The sequence below is a fragment of the Anas acuta genome, chromosome 9 (genome assembly GCF_963932015.1).
Source record: "Anas acuta chromosome 9, bAnaAcu1.1, whole genome shotgun sequence".
Lineage (NCBI taxonomy): Eukaryota > Metazoa > Chordata > Aves > Anseriformes > Anatidae > Anas > Anas acuta.
In genome coordinates, this window is record NC_088987.1 from 11,581,032 (window position 1) to 11,596,196 (window position 15,165).

The 15,165-nt window shown below is 41.9% G+C and overlaps 1 protein-coding gene across 14 annotated transcripts in view; it reads left to right on the forward strand.

The window, feature by feature from the left end:
• Window positions 1–15,165, forward strand: part of OSTN (osteocrin) — a 94,763-nt gene that overhangs the window by 30,416 nt on the left and 49,182 nt on the right. The window contains exons 1-5 of one of the 14 annotated variants that reach the window (XM_068692167.1): window positions 9,150–9,292; window positions 9,816–9,902; window positions 12,820–13,115; window positions 14,303–14,474; window positions 14,653–14,907. The exons of 2 other annotated variants lie outside the window; for them this stretch is intronic. The gene's annotated coding sequence lies outside the window, so the exon portion shown is untranslated. 11 more of the 14 variants (XM_068692166.1, XM_068692169.1, XM_068692171.1 and 8 more) reach the window with 11 other exon arrangements.

Here is a 15,165-nt window from a genome sequence, read left to right on the forward strand (position 1 = left end):
CAAAATGCAATTGTTTAATCTGGTAGGGCAGAATGAATGTATTTGGAAGCTGGAAGCCCAATTCCTGCAGGCCCCGTTTCCTGCTGTTCTCACTTCCCTGTGCTATCTATCAAGTGTGTTTATTGCATTAGTTTTTGCCTGTTCTTTTTAATGACTTTTGACTGCTTTTTAACACATCACTGGGGCTCTCTAAGAGTGCTAGAGCTGCAGTGGAGTCTAACTGAGAACCTGGTGGAAGGTAGAAGGCACCCCTGCTGCTTGCCCTTTCTGAGCTCTGTCTGATTCTTATTCTTCACTGTCAGCAGGGTACTGAAGTCCACATCTTTGCATCTGATGTAATTTGGGAATCGGGAGTGAAGCTGTGTAATCCAAAGAGGCTGTAGGGACTTTGCTACTAGCAAACAAGCTCAGGTTCTCCTTTCCATCAGAAACTGAACTGGGTGTACCAGGATTCCCCACCCCCAGCTGACGGGGCCATGTGCAGTAATACTTAAACGCAGCACATCCTAGCGTGACAATACAAGACACAGCTACCCTGGCTTTTCAATTACTTCACAGGAAGCTGTCAGGAACGAAATATTCCTGGAGCAGCCCACTAAGTCTAGGGTTTAATTCCTCCGTATATTTTTCTAAAGCAATCTCAGATTATAACTCTCAAAGTGGAAATCCAGGGGGTGAAATTTGCTATATGTTTCCCTCGTGAAGAATGCGTGTGCTTGAAAGAGGTGGAGAGAGAAAAGCCAAGGCTGTTTTCACTGCTCAGCTGTCCACTGAGAGCTGTCTAGAATAAACATAGGTTTACATTGCATAAAAAGTGATTGATGCTTAACCTGTGTCATTGTTCTGTAACTATCTTCTGGAGGAAAAACACGTCTCAGGGCTCATTCATAAACAGATTGAGCATATATTATTTTACATGTATGTAAAACGTGGATCGAGCTTTATCAGTGTTTTGCATCCTTTCCTGAGCTATGCACTTGACTCATCCTCATGTCGCTTCAGTATAATTACTAAAGCAAAATTCCAGGCAGCGAGGAATCCCTTGCAGTACCAATGCACTGGTTCATTTTGGGGACTAATTTCAGATGGAGCCTTTATTCGTAGCCAGCATTAAATCCTGTGCAAAAACCAAGCAATAACTTGTGAGTTGTGGTATTTTGTCTGTAACAAGCTTCATTATTATTAGCCATCTCACGTGAGGGGAACAACCTAAGTCTGAAAGCACTGCAGCCTCATTGTCACTGTGCTGTGCCCAGGCCAAAAAACCCCGCTGCCCCTCTGCTGACACACCTTCGCTTTTGGTGGTGATGGTACTGGAAACTCTCTTAGCTCAGCCATCTCAGCCCATACTGCTGTTCCCGTGTGGTATCCCTGTGCTGCTCACTATAGAACAAAGAGGAATTGGTCTAATCACTCTTTTATTTTCATTTTTTCCTCAAAGTGCTCTTTATGTAAGCCAAGACCTAGAGATATTTAAAGCACGGGTATTCAGGTTCAGTACTTCTCATCTGGCTGGGAATCACATTTTTTCCACTGGGCCGTTCTTCCCTCCAGGAGGCCAAGGAAAACCAGCAGCACTGCACAGCATAGGACCATGCAGGTTCCTGGCTTTGGCATCTCTGTCCTTGATGTTTGCAGGAGTGCCCGATATCAGATGAAGTCATGTAAGTGCTTAGGTGCTTTAGAGGGTGAGCTCTGCTCAGCATATGGGAGCAGCATGTTTGTCAGGGAGATATTTGGGTGCTACTTCTGTGCATAAAACAGAGAATACTGTTTTTTTGTTTGTTAAAAAAAAAAACTTTTCTGTATGCTTAGTGAAATTTTGACACCCATTCCACGTTCGTTCCACCAAGCTGCCTTTGGTCAGATTTTTCTTTTAGAAGGCTGGATTTTGTTCATATTTATCCCCTCACCAGCTCTAGAGATCACCATCCTCTCCACAGCATAACAGTACAATTTTTTGAGTATGTGTTTTAGCAGGGTTTATCCCTCTGATCCATCTTCGTGTTGTCTGGCTTAACACCTTAGCCCCTCACACAGAGGGCAGTTGGCAATATATCTGCGAACTGTTTGCTGTAAATTCAAGGTGAGACCCACGTGTGTGGCTATCAAAACTTTTTCACGTGAGAGACATTTATGGGGGAATCCTGGCACAACCTGGTTATCAACAGGGAGAGTTTTGCTGTTGACCTCAGCGAGGCAGTCATTTCACCCAAGGGGCCTGATGAGATGCAGTGGACACAAACCAGGACCCCAGAACACCCTGTCCTGTATCCCATTGCTAGGATCCCGCAGCAGCTCATCCACCTGCACGGCACATGGTAGAACCTCAGGATAGTCTGCAACTCGTAAAAATGCAGCACGCCTTCCCTAAAACCAGAGGTAACAGCAGCATCTTGGCTGTATCACATCCGTTTGTGAACTTGTTTGCTGGGTCTGGTCGTGTTCGTGTTTCTGTATCCTGCTGTACCACACTCCACAGCTTACCCAGTGATCTGGCAGAGCTGCTGGATCAGTCCAGGGAGGTTTTTGTATGCCCTCCTTGCTGGCTGTGACAGCTGCTTGGATAACCACCACAGCTCTATATCCTCCTAGCCATAAAAGCAAAAGCATTTATTTGAAAAGCAGCTCACTGAGGGTTCTTTATAAGGCTTCAGATTGATTCTGGGAGGCTGTAAAGCCCTTCCTAAAGCTCATTAAGAACTCAGTGAACAAAGGGAGTTGCAGCTGTTTGACAGATTGTCTCAGGGCTGTCACACAGAGGCTTAACGTGACCTGTCATGTGTTATTTAGGCTCATGAATGATGGAGGAAGAGAAGTTCTGGAAATAGGAAAGGGAAACCATAATAAGCCAAGGGAAACTGTGTTCTGGGCTTTTGGCCGGCAGTGGCTTTAAGCATAGATCATTTGTATGGCAGGCTGTTGGGCTGGCATTAGACCTGTAGCTTATTTAAAAATAGCAGCATCTTAATAATTTAAGAGAGTGTGAGTATCAGTATGTGTGAAGTGATCAAAAATACACTGGTATAAATACACTGGTATAATTCCAGGAGCCTTCTGCTGCATGACTGGACTCACTGCAGTAGGAGAGGATTTGGGACATGTCTTAACAGTTGGAAAACATCTAGAATGAATGAATTGCGGGAAGATTTCACGCTGTATTGAATCTGCATATGTAAGCACACACATATTATAGCAAACATACATTTTTCCATGCTGTTTTCATGTTTCTGTGATTGATTTCTAATGTATTAGGGGTTGAAAACTGTCACTGGAGGAAAAAAATGGTTTCTCGGTTTCTCTACTGTAGACAGAGGACTGTCTGTTTGATTTAAGGTCTGTTGTTGTGAGTGATGGTGTTTGCTCCCTAAAGCTACTATACATGCAGGCAAACTTAGAATTATGCGGTAGACATGCTAAATGTTTATATGTTTTTCAAGGCTAACCACAAATAGAAAATGAAAAACAGAAGGGAAGTAAACTTTTTTTTTGTTTTCTCTTTTTTTTTTTTTTTTTTCCTTCAGGCTTTCCTCCGACTAGTGGAATGAAACATCTCTGGGCTGGTTAGTGAATCACAGTCCATGATGGAGGTCCCAGACCCAACCTGTTAGTCATGCTTGAAATTAGCCATTGAACTGATCAGATCTGGTAATTCCTGTTCTCTTTACCGAAAAATGCTAGCACAGATTAATTATGCACCCTTGCGTGCTAATTTCTGCTTGCAGCCCCATCCCCACCATATCTAGGAAGCAGAAATGCCTTTCTGAATTTCTAGATCACCACACCCTGAAGAGAGGAGGGTCTGTCCTTTGTGGTCTCCCTGCTAAAGCTGCTGCTTAGGTTGCAAGACGTACATTGTTTTGCCTCTCTGCGTGCAGACATGACACCTAAAACTTCAAAGTGATAGCAAAAGTAAAATACAGGGTCTTCTGCTACAGAAGGAATCTTGATGGTTCCTTGCTAGATGTTCTTCCTACTGTCTGGCAGAAGGAGATGGTGCACATGAACGCATACAGATACCCACAGGCAGCCACTTTACAACAGTAACTGTATGGTGTGCAAAGACTTTTTCTTCCTTAAGAGGCAGCGTGCTTCACATTTCATTTCATTAAAGTCAGAACAATTCATGCCAAAGGGATCAGGAACCTAATGGAAAAATCAGTCTTGGAAAATGCTTATTTGGAAAGGGTTACTACCACACTGGGCGGTTGGCATTGCTTTGCTTATTAGATTTGCTAGTGCTTGAGAGTGATGGAACGCTTCAGCAGAGCAGCACTATTAAAGCAGCTGAATGGCTTAGGTTTCCCCTTTACTCCTAGGTGAAAGGCAGAGGAAAGAAATGGTTTAAAAGAAAAGCAGCAAGATGAGAATTTGCTGCTTGCTACCATCAGCTCTGGGAGGAATTTGACCAAAATGAAGGACAGCACTGGTAAATATCAGCTTTGCCTTGGGGAGAGTAGAGTTAATTAGAAAGCCAGAGCCAGCCTTGCAAAAATCGCATCTGTGCTGTCATGTACACCAAATAACCCAAAAGAATGTGGTTTGTCTCCATAATAGTGACTTACAGGGCCAAATAACACTTCTCCAAACCTTTGGCTAACAGCCATAGAAATCTTCTTTAAACAGATGCTGTCAACATGAAAAATCATTATATGTATTCGTTTGGAGATATATATCTTTATTAATGTTCCTAACCTGTGTTACTAAAATAAACTCTTTTTGCTATAAGCCTCACTGACACTTTGCCATTTCTGTGGTCTATTTGCCTCAACTCAATTTGGGTTCCCAAATTTGACTCGTCAAGTTCCCCTTCGCCCCGCAAGCCTTTTCAGTGACAGCACCAGTAAAAGGGAAAATGACAGCTCTTAAATTCAGCTTAATCTAATGTGGGACCAAAGGTGTTTGGGTGCGTTTTCCCCGAACTGCACATTTTCAGCTTCCCTTGTGTTAGGAGTTCTTCTCAGTTGAATCACTACAGTGCTCTTTTTCTGTTGTCTTAGCACCTGGTGAGGTGATCAATACCATGTCTCTGTGATGTATTTTATTAATATTGGGTAGTGATTGCTTAGGTTATTGTATCATTTTGTCTAGAATATAAATGGGTTGTTGCATGGGGCTATCTTATTCATTTTTTTCCCTGATAAACTGAATTCCTCAGACTTAATTTAGTCCTTGCCACACAAGTTGAGTCTGAAAAAAAAAAAGATAAGACAGGAAAAAAAATATATAAAAATAAGCAAATGGAAACAAACTGTTAACTGTTCCTGAAATGTTTGAAGGTAGTTCTTGGCTTTTTCTGAGGGAAGAGTAAACTCAGGCCCATCTGCATACGGGGGGGTGAGCATGTTTTTTCCTATTAACCATACCTTTCTCTTCACTTGTTTCAAGACAGCAGAAGCACTGGAAACCTTTCTTGCTTCTTTTCCAGACTGACCATAACCTGCATTCTACTTTGTGATCTTACAGTGAAAGGTAAAATGTGCCAGTGTGTCTGGTCAGCGCAGAGCTTTGTTTCCTTGGCACTGCCAGTGACTTGTTCTGCAGGACCCTTGGCAGGCTCCTCACCCCTGCATTTCACAGGGAATGAGTACCTGCAAGTGATTAGCCCAGCAGTGTGGAGGGTTAATGAACATTTGCAGAATGTTTCAAGATCCATGGAAGTAAAGCACTGTATGGTTTCCTCTAAATCCTCTTGGCTGCAGCTCCGTGGGATTCACTTCTTTGCTGTGACTTCCTTGCCTACAGTCACTGAGACCCTTTTCTCAGCGTGCACATTTAATTTAAATTAGGACTTTCACTTCATCTCTTAGAAGAAACTATTTTGCTTTCTTGGTGTATTTTCTTACTGAGCTGCTAAGTCTAAGGCAAAAGCTAACAGGTAAAGGATATTTCAAACAACAACAACAAAAGGCCGAGGCAGAGCTATTCAAAGCCATCACAAGCAACATTTTCTTTGGCATCAATTCAGGTAATTGTTGTGACACGTTAGTGACTTACAGTGAAAGAATCCAGGTCTGAGAGCAACGGTGATTAGATAAACATATCTTTATGATGGGAGCAGACCTTGTTAACAGCCTGTGGCATTTATGTTCCTCTCAGATCACTGGTTTATGGTCAGAAGCTCTCCAGTGGGAAACACAACTGCAGTTTTTCAATATGCACCTGACAACACTTAGTTTCGGTGACTCTTTTCCTGGCTCTGGTGCAGACCATGTGTACTTTTAGCCATCTCACTTGATCTCTCAGTGGTCCAGTTCCAAAAAAGCAGGGGTCTTCATCGTCTTTTGTTAGCCTCTGGGAATGGTGGAGTGGATCACCAGGGAAACCTGAGTCAAAGCAGCACATGCTAATGTGAAACAGCAAAGAGCATGTGCACATAGCTGTCTTGTGTCTAACTGCTAGTCCAGAGAAGATTTCTTATAGAAAGGCAGCAAAGTTCAGGTATGAATTTCCCAGGAAAGGCCTAGGAACTGCAGCACTGGAGATATTTGTCTGGATGGGGTTGACCACCTGGGATACCTTCTGCCCCTGGTTTAGTCTTGGATTCTGCGAAATTAGGACAAATAGCATTGAGCACAATGATGCCATGCCCTCAGTTAGGTTCACTAACCATTACCATAAAGCAGTACTTAAATGGATTGACTTGAAATACTGGGTTTTATTCTTGTAAACAGAACCAGTCACAAGTATTTACCGTCATTAGCTTTTTATGCTTATTTGTGACTTCTCCTTTTAATCACTGGGGACAGCCACAGATTTAAGAACTCTACACTACTAAAAACTTCCTTAAAGTTCAATATTATTTATATCCTGAATTTGGGGTACTGTCTACCTTTAATAACAATAGCTTAAGCCAGTGAAATGCAAACAGCAATTTAACTATTGGAGGAGAAAATATTAATGAACAGTCTGTGAGATCCCAATGCTTTGATTCAAGTTTTGGATGATTGTTCAGCTCAGTTCTGCTTCTAATTGAGTGTGCTTCCACCCTGGCTGTATCCATAAATAAATAAATAAATCAGATAGTCTCCGGAGAATTCTCAGTAGACTGTATTAATTATTGCTGTAGTATCTGATTGATACAGAAAATAACTAAGGCTAGCCTCATAACTGAGAATATTCAACATGAGAAGGCTGTAATTCAGCAAGGCCCAGGAGGGTCTTGTACTATCTGTGGTCACTTTGGTTCTGACTATAGGCACTTTTATTTTAGTGTATTTTTGACTATGATTACATTTATATTTTTATATCTCCAAGAGTTAGTTTATACTTTCTGCTTTTCAGTCATGGTGGTGGAGCTGCATATTAATTTCAGATTTCTTGTGTCAGATCATCTATCTCGAGACACTCAACTACCTTTCTATTTTCGTATTGCATTACAAACCCATGCTTATCTTGATGCAAACTGAAGCAATTTGACTAAGCGGGGAATAACATGTTTGGAAGGTGAATAATACTGTCGCTCCCCAAGAAAATGGGAGCTTTTTGTGTCGTACCTAATAACATGGAGCTGTATGAATTTAACCTGTTCTTATTTACAGTCTTCAGATATTTTCTTGCATTACCTCTGTAATGCAGGAAAATCTAATCTGATGCCATGCCACTATTAATAAAATGCATCTCTAGTTTTAAGAGTTTTTTCCTTTAAGTAATTATGTTTATTTTATTTTATTTTTAATTGAGGAATGTGATTCTTTGTTAAATAGTCTTTTCTGATTATTGCTAAATTCCAGGGATTAGGGAAAAAAAAAAAAAGTGTTCTTTATTAAGAGACTAAATCCTTAGTTTCCCATGGTAAGTAACAGAGATTGAATCAAGCCCACTAAGATGGTAGGATAAAGTCTGTATCACACAATCCACAGGAGTAAATAAATATATCTATTTTAAAAATCACATAAACATGACTAAGAATAAGTTGCAATACAATCAGTATTTCCCCAAAGGTTGTTTAGTTGTTTAGCTGTCAGTGCTGTTCTTGCTGCTTTGGTACAATCAGTTCCCTGTATGTTATCCAACAGATTTTAGGAGATTATAGGAAGTTTCAATATCAATGAACAACATCTGGCTTTCTGACATTCATGACTGCATGGAGTAGAATTTATTCTGCAATTCAAGAACATCATTATAATATTTGTTTCAATATTTCAAAGAGTACGTCTGTTCATCTTCAGGAATTCTGCAGGGATATGTACTGTTTCCATTGTATTTTTCAAGTTGCTGTGGTAACAAGGAGATACTGCACTTAATATTTATCACGTGCCAGATCTGTGCCCTGGATATTGGCCCAGTTCTTCGAGGTATGTAATACTGCCTGAAAGTGTCAGAGAGCTGACAATTCACAAGTAAACCAGAAGTAACTGAGGGCATTTAGTCAACAACACTGTTGTGAAAATGGTTACCTGCCTGTTGGTAGCCATGGAAGGATACAAATTCAATGCCCCTCTTTGGCTGCAGGTACTTGCCAAGAGACACAGGTGTCAGCCAGACCAAGAGAAATCTTGTTGACCAAGAGAAATCTGGTGAAGTTGTCCTCAGCAGCAAGAGAAACAGAAAGGAACAATTTCCCCTATTTTTTCCCTATTCTTGTCTCTAGTTTTTCCCTAATAATTTTGCTGAATTATTAATTTCCTTTATCACCTAGAAGTTATTTGTTTTTCCAGCCTGTGTCCCCTGTAATTTGTACTTGGATTTCTTGGGCAGAATACCCAAGAGAGTGAGTGTCAACAGGAGAGGTGTTGCTTTGTGTAGGATATCCCCAGTTATAGCCTACCTGGAACCTGAGGTCTGGGGTCCCATCCAGTCCTGTAGACCATGGCCTGAAGTATGTTTGCTACTGAAGTCCAAGAAACTTGACAGTGAATAACTATGGAATTAGCTAAGCACAGCTGAAAATTTATTTTTGTCAAGATGTTCATGTCTAGAAAGAATCCTTTATAAGCTTTGTTATTGCAAGTCTGCTATAAATCTGTATTATTACTGATCTGATGCTTTCAGTAGCTGTTTAAATGAATAATACTTAAAAAAAAAAAAAAAAAAAAAAAAAAAAAGGAAAAGGAAAAGAAAAAAAAACAACTACCATATTGAAGCAATTACAGAAATAGTGGTCTTCTGATAAAGGGATACACCTGTATGTTATTTTTCATTATCAAGTGAAGCAGGGAAACACTAGCACTGTATTTGTGGTTCTGGGAAGCTGTTAGGTCCTGCACTCTGGTGCACTCTGGGCTTCTTTTGTAGCCATGGGAAAATAGCTTGGATTCAAATATATGCTCATATTGCTGTGGCTCAACAGGTAATTACTGCATGTTGTCTGAGCTGTGGTAATTGTCTCATTGCAGGTGCTCAGCCCTCTCTTTGTGTAGGGTCAAGCTGCCTTAGTGAAACTTCTTTTACTGCATGCTAAGCTAAGTCCTACTGCTGTGTGTTTGCTGAGAGGTGAGAGCATTTGTGGATTTGGTTCACCCAAATCCAGTGTTGCCTGCTAGCTTACTGGTGCCTCGGGTCTTTCTGTCTATGTGATGTTTGTCTTAAGCATAAGTTTGCCTCTGCTACATGATGCGCTGCAAGCCAGCTGTAGTGGCAGCTGTACTGGCTGTAAAGTGTTCTTTTGTTCATTTTCTGATTTCCTGTAACTAAAACTCTGTCTTTCTACAGACACAAAACAATATCAAGCACTGGCACACAGTGGTCAGTTTATTAAAAAACGCAGGTCAATGCTTTGAAAAGAGAGTGCTAGCTGCCACAGAAGGTTAGGCCAGAGCCTGGATTTAAGATGGAATCTGTGCTGAAATTTATCTTACCTGTTTTATTGACAGTTTTACGTGGAGAAAACATTGGACTGGAACTCGGAAGCCCTGACATGTATCCTTCGTGGCTGTTCCTGACCAGGTGCTTGATTGTGGGTGAGTCACATCATACCCCTCTGCCTTGTGTTTCCCATGGGTAATTACATCCCTCAGCTGTAAAGTGCTGTGAGACTTTCCAGTGAGCGCTAGGTGTGATCCGTTATCTTTAGAGTAAATATCCAACACATGCTGTCTAGTATCACAGGTAATGTAGTTCCAAAAGCTTGGCAGCTTGCCATTAGAGGTCACTGTAGCTCTTTATGTACTAGATATAGAAAGCTGCTCAGAATCATAGCAGTAGTCACTTACCTTCCAGTTCAACCTGGTTTCACGGGTGTTTGTATAGGAAAGAATAGCCTGGAGTTAAGTGATACATAAGTTTGCTGAGATCACGTCTGGGGAAGTCACATGTTGAATAAAGATCACCAGTCTCAAGTTTGGTTTCCCTAGTGATACTACAAATAGCAAAACCAAGCCAGAAAAGATTGCACGAGAGTGTTAAAACTGTGCTTCTCTCCGGTCATGAGGATGTGAATCTGTCCAGTTTGGCATGCAGGTGTGGTTTCAGCAAAGCATTAAACATGATCATGAGAAGAGAATAACACAGATGGTCTAGCTACTACTGAGTCCCCTGAACTTGGGACCTCTTACTCTAAATGTACTCCTGTCTCTTGTGGATTTTGAGATAAACCATGTAGTTTGTTGTGATTTGTGTTTGTTACTATCATGTAAGAGAAATGGATAAATAACACTTTTGAAACTTCACAATCCAGTAGGATGTAGATATGGGGGTGTGAAACATGAAATATGCATTGCATAAAGCATGTCTAGATGTAGTTGGTGCCATACAAATTTCAAGTATTAAACAATCTCAAACTTAAAGAAGTTGCAATAGAGTGATATGAACAGTTGTTATTATGGTACGATTTCATTGTTTTTCATTGACAGCAAACTCTGGCCAAACTTTCCTCTATTTACTTGAGAATGCAAGACACAATTTCCTTGAACATTTGTTTTTACCATTTTGTGTTATAACCAAATATCAAGAGACATTTCTCTTCTGCTAGTATAGCCACTTTAAAAATGAGGTGAATGATGTGGACTTTACACAAATGGTCAAATAGTGACAGCAGATAATGCAAGGACTGACACATTTTCAGTCACCTTTATGTCTGTTTTGTGGTGATTACCCAGAGTACTGGAGGATACTACCAAGCATCTGTATGGGCTAGAGTGTACTATGTGGAGTACTGCCAAGTTAGAGATACCTGAGCTAGGCCTGAACAAATTGTTGTATTTGTAATGCACAGCATAGTATTGTATGGAGCCTGTAGCTCTGCCACATCAGTCCTGCAGTAGCCTCATTTTCTGTGTCTTTCAGCAGCATGAATTTACCCAAGTGGAAGAGAATATGCAGGCATTATTCCAGATTCAGGGTCGCCTACTGTGGGACGGTGTAACCACACAAGGACGTGCCCTCAACACACTAGAGCATTTTTCTCTCTTACATGAATGAGAGTTGCTAAAGATAGTGCTGATCAACAGAGATAAATGTGGAGAATAAAAGTAACTTGTTTGGGTGGAAGTAAACAGAATGTGGTGAAATGAAATGTGCAGAGCTAAATGACAAAACCATGAAATCTTCAATAAGGGAGCCTGTACACGGATCCCAAAGTGAGCACTGCCCATGATTAGACTGGGAGCTGCTCAGTTCTGTCAGATCAGAGGTAGCCTGACTGCATCCCAGTTCATAATGTTACAGAGAGGAGGGTGATGCTGTGCAGCACAACCTGTGCACTAAGTTGGTCTATCATTTAAATCACACAGCTCTCATGTCCTTAAATTCTTGGTTTAGTCTTAGTGGATATGTTCATCACCTCTTTGTGGTGAGACTAATGAACCTATTACCAGAAAACCTGACAATGATTTGAGAAAATCAATGATGTAAAGAAAGGCTGTTAGCACTTAGTATGCTTTGCAAGCATACCAGCTGGAAGGTCGTTGCTAACAGAAGAAATTATTTTCCTCCCATCAGTGGTATGGCTGGAAGCTGTTAATGTCACGCAGCCCTGTGCTGGCCTAAAAGAAATAAGTGGCATGAAACCTGCCAAGTTTTATTCAAAGGGCTGCTGTTCATATCAGAAACCTTGTCACCTCAGTGAACTTAAAGGGAGGAGTGGGAAAGGAAGTCCTATTCTACCATTTACATGTGGCTGTGGGTTTTTATTTGTTTGTTTAAGCAATTTTCCATATTAAAATTGAACTGAAACATCAGTGTGCAGTGTTGGTGCTCACAGGGTGGCAGTACTCTGCCAGTACAAATACAGTCCAGGTGTATTAGGCAGGTGACTTGTGGAGATAGGGATGTTTTAATGACACTGCAGAAGATACTGGCAGAGCAGAAGGGCTCTGGAAGTGATTTGAGTGTAGGCTGAGACTGTTTGGGATGAGGAATCAGTGGGACAGGGAAGAATAATGTATGAAGACATCTCAAAATGAAACAAGGAGCAGAGAGAGAACTGGTCCTCACTGGGTTGAAAGGCAGCTGGGACAAATGTGATTAGTACCTTCCATGTGATTTAATCAATGTTTTTGAGAGACCAGCTGGGCAAAGAGCAGAGTAGGCTGAGTGACAGGACTGACCCTGTGATAAGAAGCTTGAGGAACAGGTGTTGGGCCAGAGCCTAGGTAAAGACTCTGAGAAGGCATAGAAGAACATCATTACGGGGGTAAAAGGAGTATAAGCATGTCTGAGATCCCTGTGCTGCTCTCTGTGAGGTTGGTGGATGTCTGTTGGGGCTTGGGGAGGACAGTTTTGCAGGCCCAAGCAAACCTCTTGGACTGCAAGTGGACACAACCTCCCGTGTTCTTTGGTACAAAATACGTAGGAAAATCATACCCAGATACTCACATGCCAGTGGATTTGGCATCAAGAAGCCACATCATTCAGAATGCTGCCCTGCTTCACTCGCAGTGCCTTTGAACATGCACCAGGCGGTTTGGCACGAGAGCCAAGAGATACTGGAGGAATGCCTGCCTGAAGGGCTGTCCTGCCCAGCTCTGGTGAGCTCCTGCTGACCCAGAGAAACAAGGGACAAGAGAGCCACGGATGTCAGAGCTGGACTGAGCAGCGAGGTTCTCTGAGACTGTGGTAGAGCAATTTCTCCAGAAGTCTCCAAGTCAGCATCGTATTTGGATAGTCTGACGGGCTTCCTGCACACCCGTGTATTCTCACTGAGCATCTTGAAAGCCTTTTGGCCAGCATCACAGGTAGAAGTTCCCTTCTGTTACTAATATTCTTCTTCCTGCACTTTAATTTAATTTCCCCTATCATTCCTTCTTTTTCCACTACACATTTCCCCTTGAAAGCTGAGATTGCACAAACGGATGTATATTCTTCCTCCCCAGGTGCATGTAGCCTTTTCTCTACTGTTTGAAGAAGTTAATGTTCTGCCTGCAGTGCACCTGCAATTCCCATTAATGTAAGAGAGTGAAAATGACCCACTGGTAGAGAGAGAAGCTCTAAACTCCCTTCCTCTGACATCAGGTCTCAGGGGAGGAAAAGAAGGACACACAGAAGATGGTAGGGAAGTCTTCTTTCTAAGCAGTGGCAGCACGTAGGGTATACTGGCTGCCGGTTGAGCCTGCATATCCAAATCCTATTCGTGTGCCTAACCTTGCCATTAGGTGCTTTACTTTGAACAGGCACAGACTGTAAAGTCCCCGATTCTTGCTTAGGGTATTTAATCCTGTACGGGTGTTACCCACAGATGTGTGACCCAGATGGATATGCTAAAAAGTTCCACAACTCAAACTGTATACAGAAAGAATTACAGAGTGCTAGAGTGTAACTCTGGTCCTCTGATCCAATAAAACAAATTAAATTCTGACAAAAGCTGTGCGTGAAGAGCAGTTCAAAAGAAAAGTTCCAAACAGTTTAAGTACCACGTCCCAGACAAATTATTCTTAGGACAGTGAGTCAAGTTATTTATTAAGAATAATGTTTGTAAGGAAATAACTTCTCTATTTTTTCCTCGTTTATCTGTTTTTTCCTATTATAGTTGTTGCTTGCCAGATAATTTGGACAAGCACATGTAGCGTGCTTCTGCTTTTGTTTGTGCAAGCTGTTCCTCGTTTGATGTTTGTGGCACATCCAGATGATACTCTGGAAGGAGTGACTGAAATGTGGTAAAATGGGCACTGTCAGTAAGGCTTCGAGAAGAACATCATCATTAGGAGGAGGATTAAAACAAATTCTGCAGACAAGACCATGGGTTCCAAGTGGTGTTTTGCATGTTGTGTCCAGTTAATAGCTCAAGCTCTGAAAATGCAGTGGGGACAAAGGGGCAGGGTTGGCTTTCTGGGGTGCGGAGGGGAGAAAGATGCAAATAGTGTTCTTTGCAGTGATCGTCTAGATTTGCCTTCCCCTAAGTCTTTACCTGTCTGCTTTCTAACAGGATTGTGAAAACCTGTCTGTTTTCAGCTATCTAGCTGGCTCTGGTTACTGAAGATAAAACTGGTGTATAGGACAAGCTCTCTTGTATCTGAGCTGTGGATCTATTTTGCTTCAGGTACTGCAGAAACTGACTCATGAGGAAGAGATGAAAGAATTAAGAAAGGACATTGCAGGTAATTGATTACAAAGTGGCCACAGGTAGTCTTCTGCTAGAGATACACAGTCTGGGGGGAAAAAAATCCTGTATGTATAATATGTAGCCTCTTGTTCTGAGGGTGGTAAGGGCTGTGTTTCCTTTCAGTCCCTTGTGAAGTAGGTCATATTAATGAGATTTTGTATTTTTCCTTCTAGGAGCTCCTCTCCTTCAGCCTTGGTTTCTCCCACACCATTGTGTGATTACTGCCTATCAGCATCCTTAGTGTCCTCCTCCTGCTCTTGACGTTCCTTTCAGACCTCTGTTTCTGACAGTACCTTATCATTATTACACAAGAGTGTTGTTCTCTGCCCTTCTCCATGATGATGACATATGTGATCCAAAAGCCTTTCCTCACTCCCCTTTCTGTATGCAGCTGGTAGATATCATTGCCTCTTTGCCAGGTGAAGCAGGTCAGTGCCTTTTGTGTCGCACTGTGTTTTCTGCTGTTTGTGAAGGAGGCATCTCGGTGCTCTGTGCTGCACTTCAGCAGAGGATTGAGTTCAGGACACTCTCGTATGTCTTTGTGGTGGGCAGCAGCCTCAGGGACTGGCTCGTGTGGCACTTACCACTTCTGAGCAGAGTTCCAGTCATGTTTGCAGGATCTTATTTGCCGTGTCAGGCAACCAGAGGTTCTTGCTTTGATGTAGGAAGGGTAGATAGGAAGATAT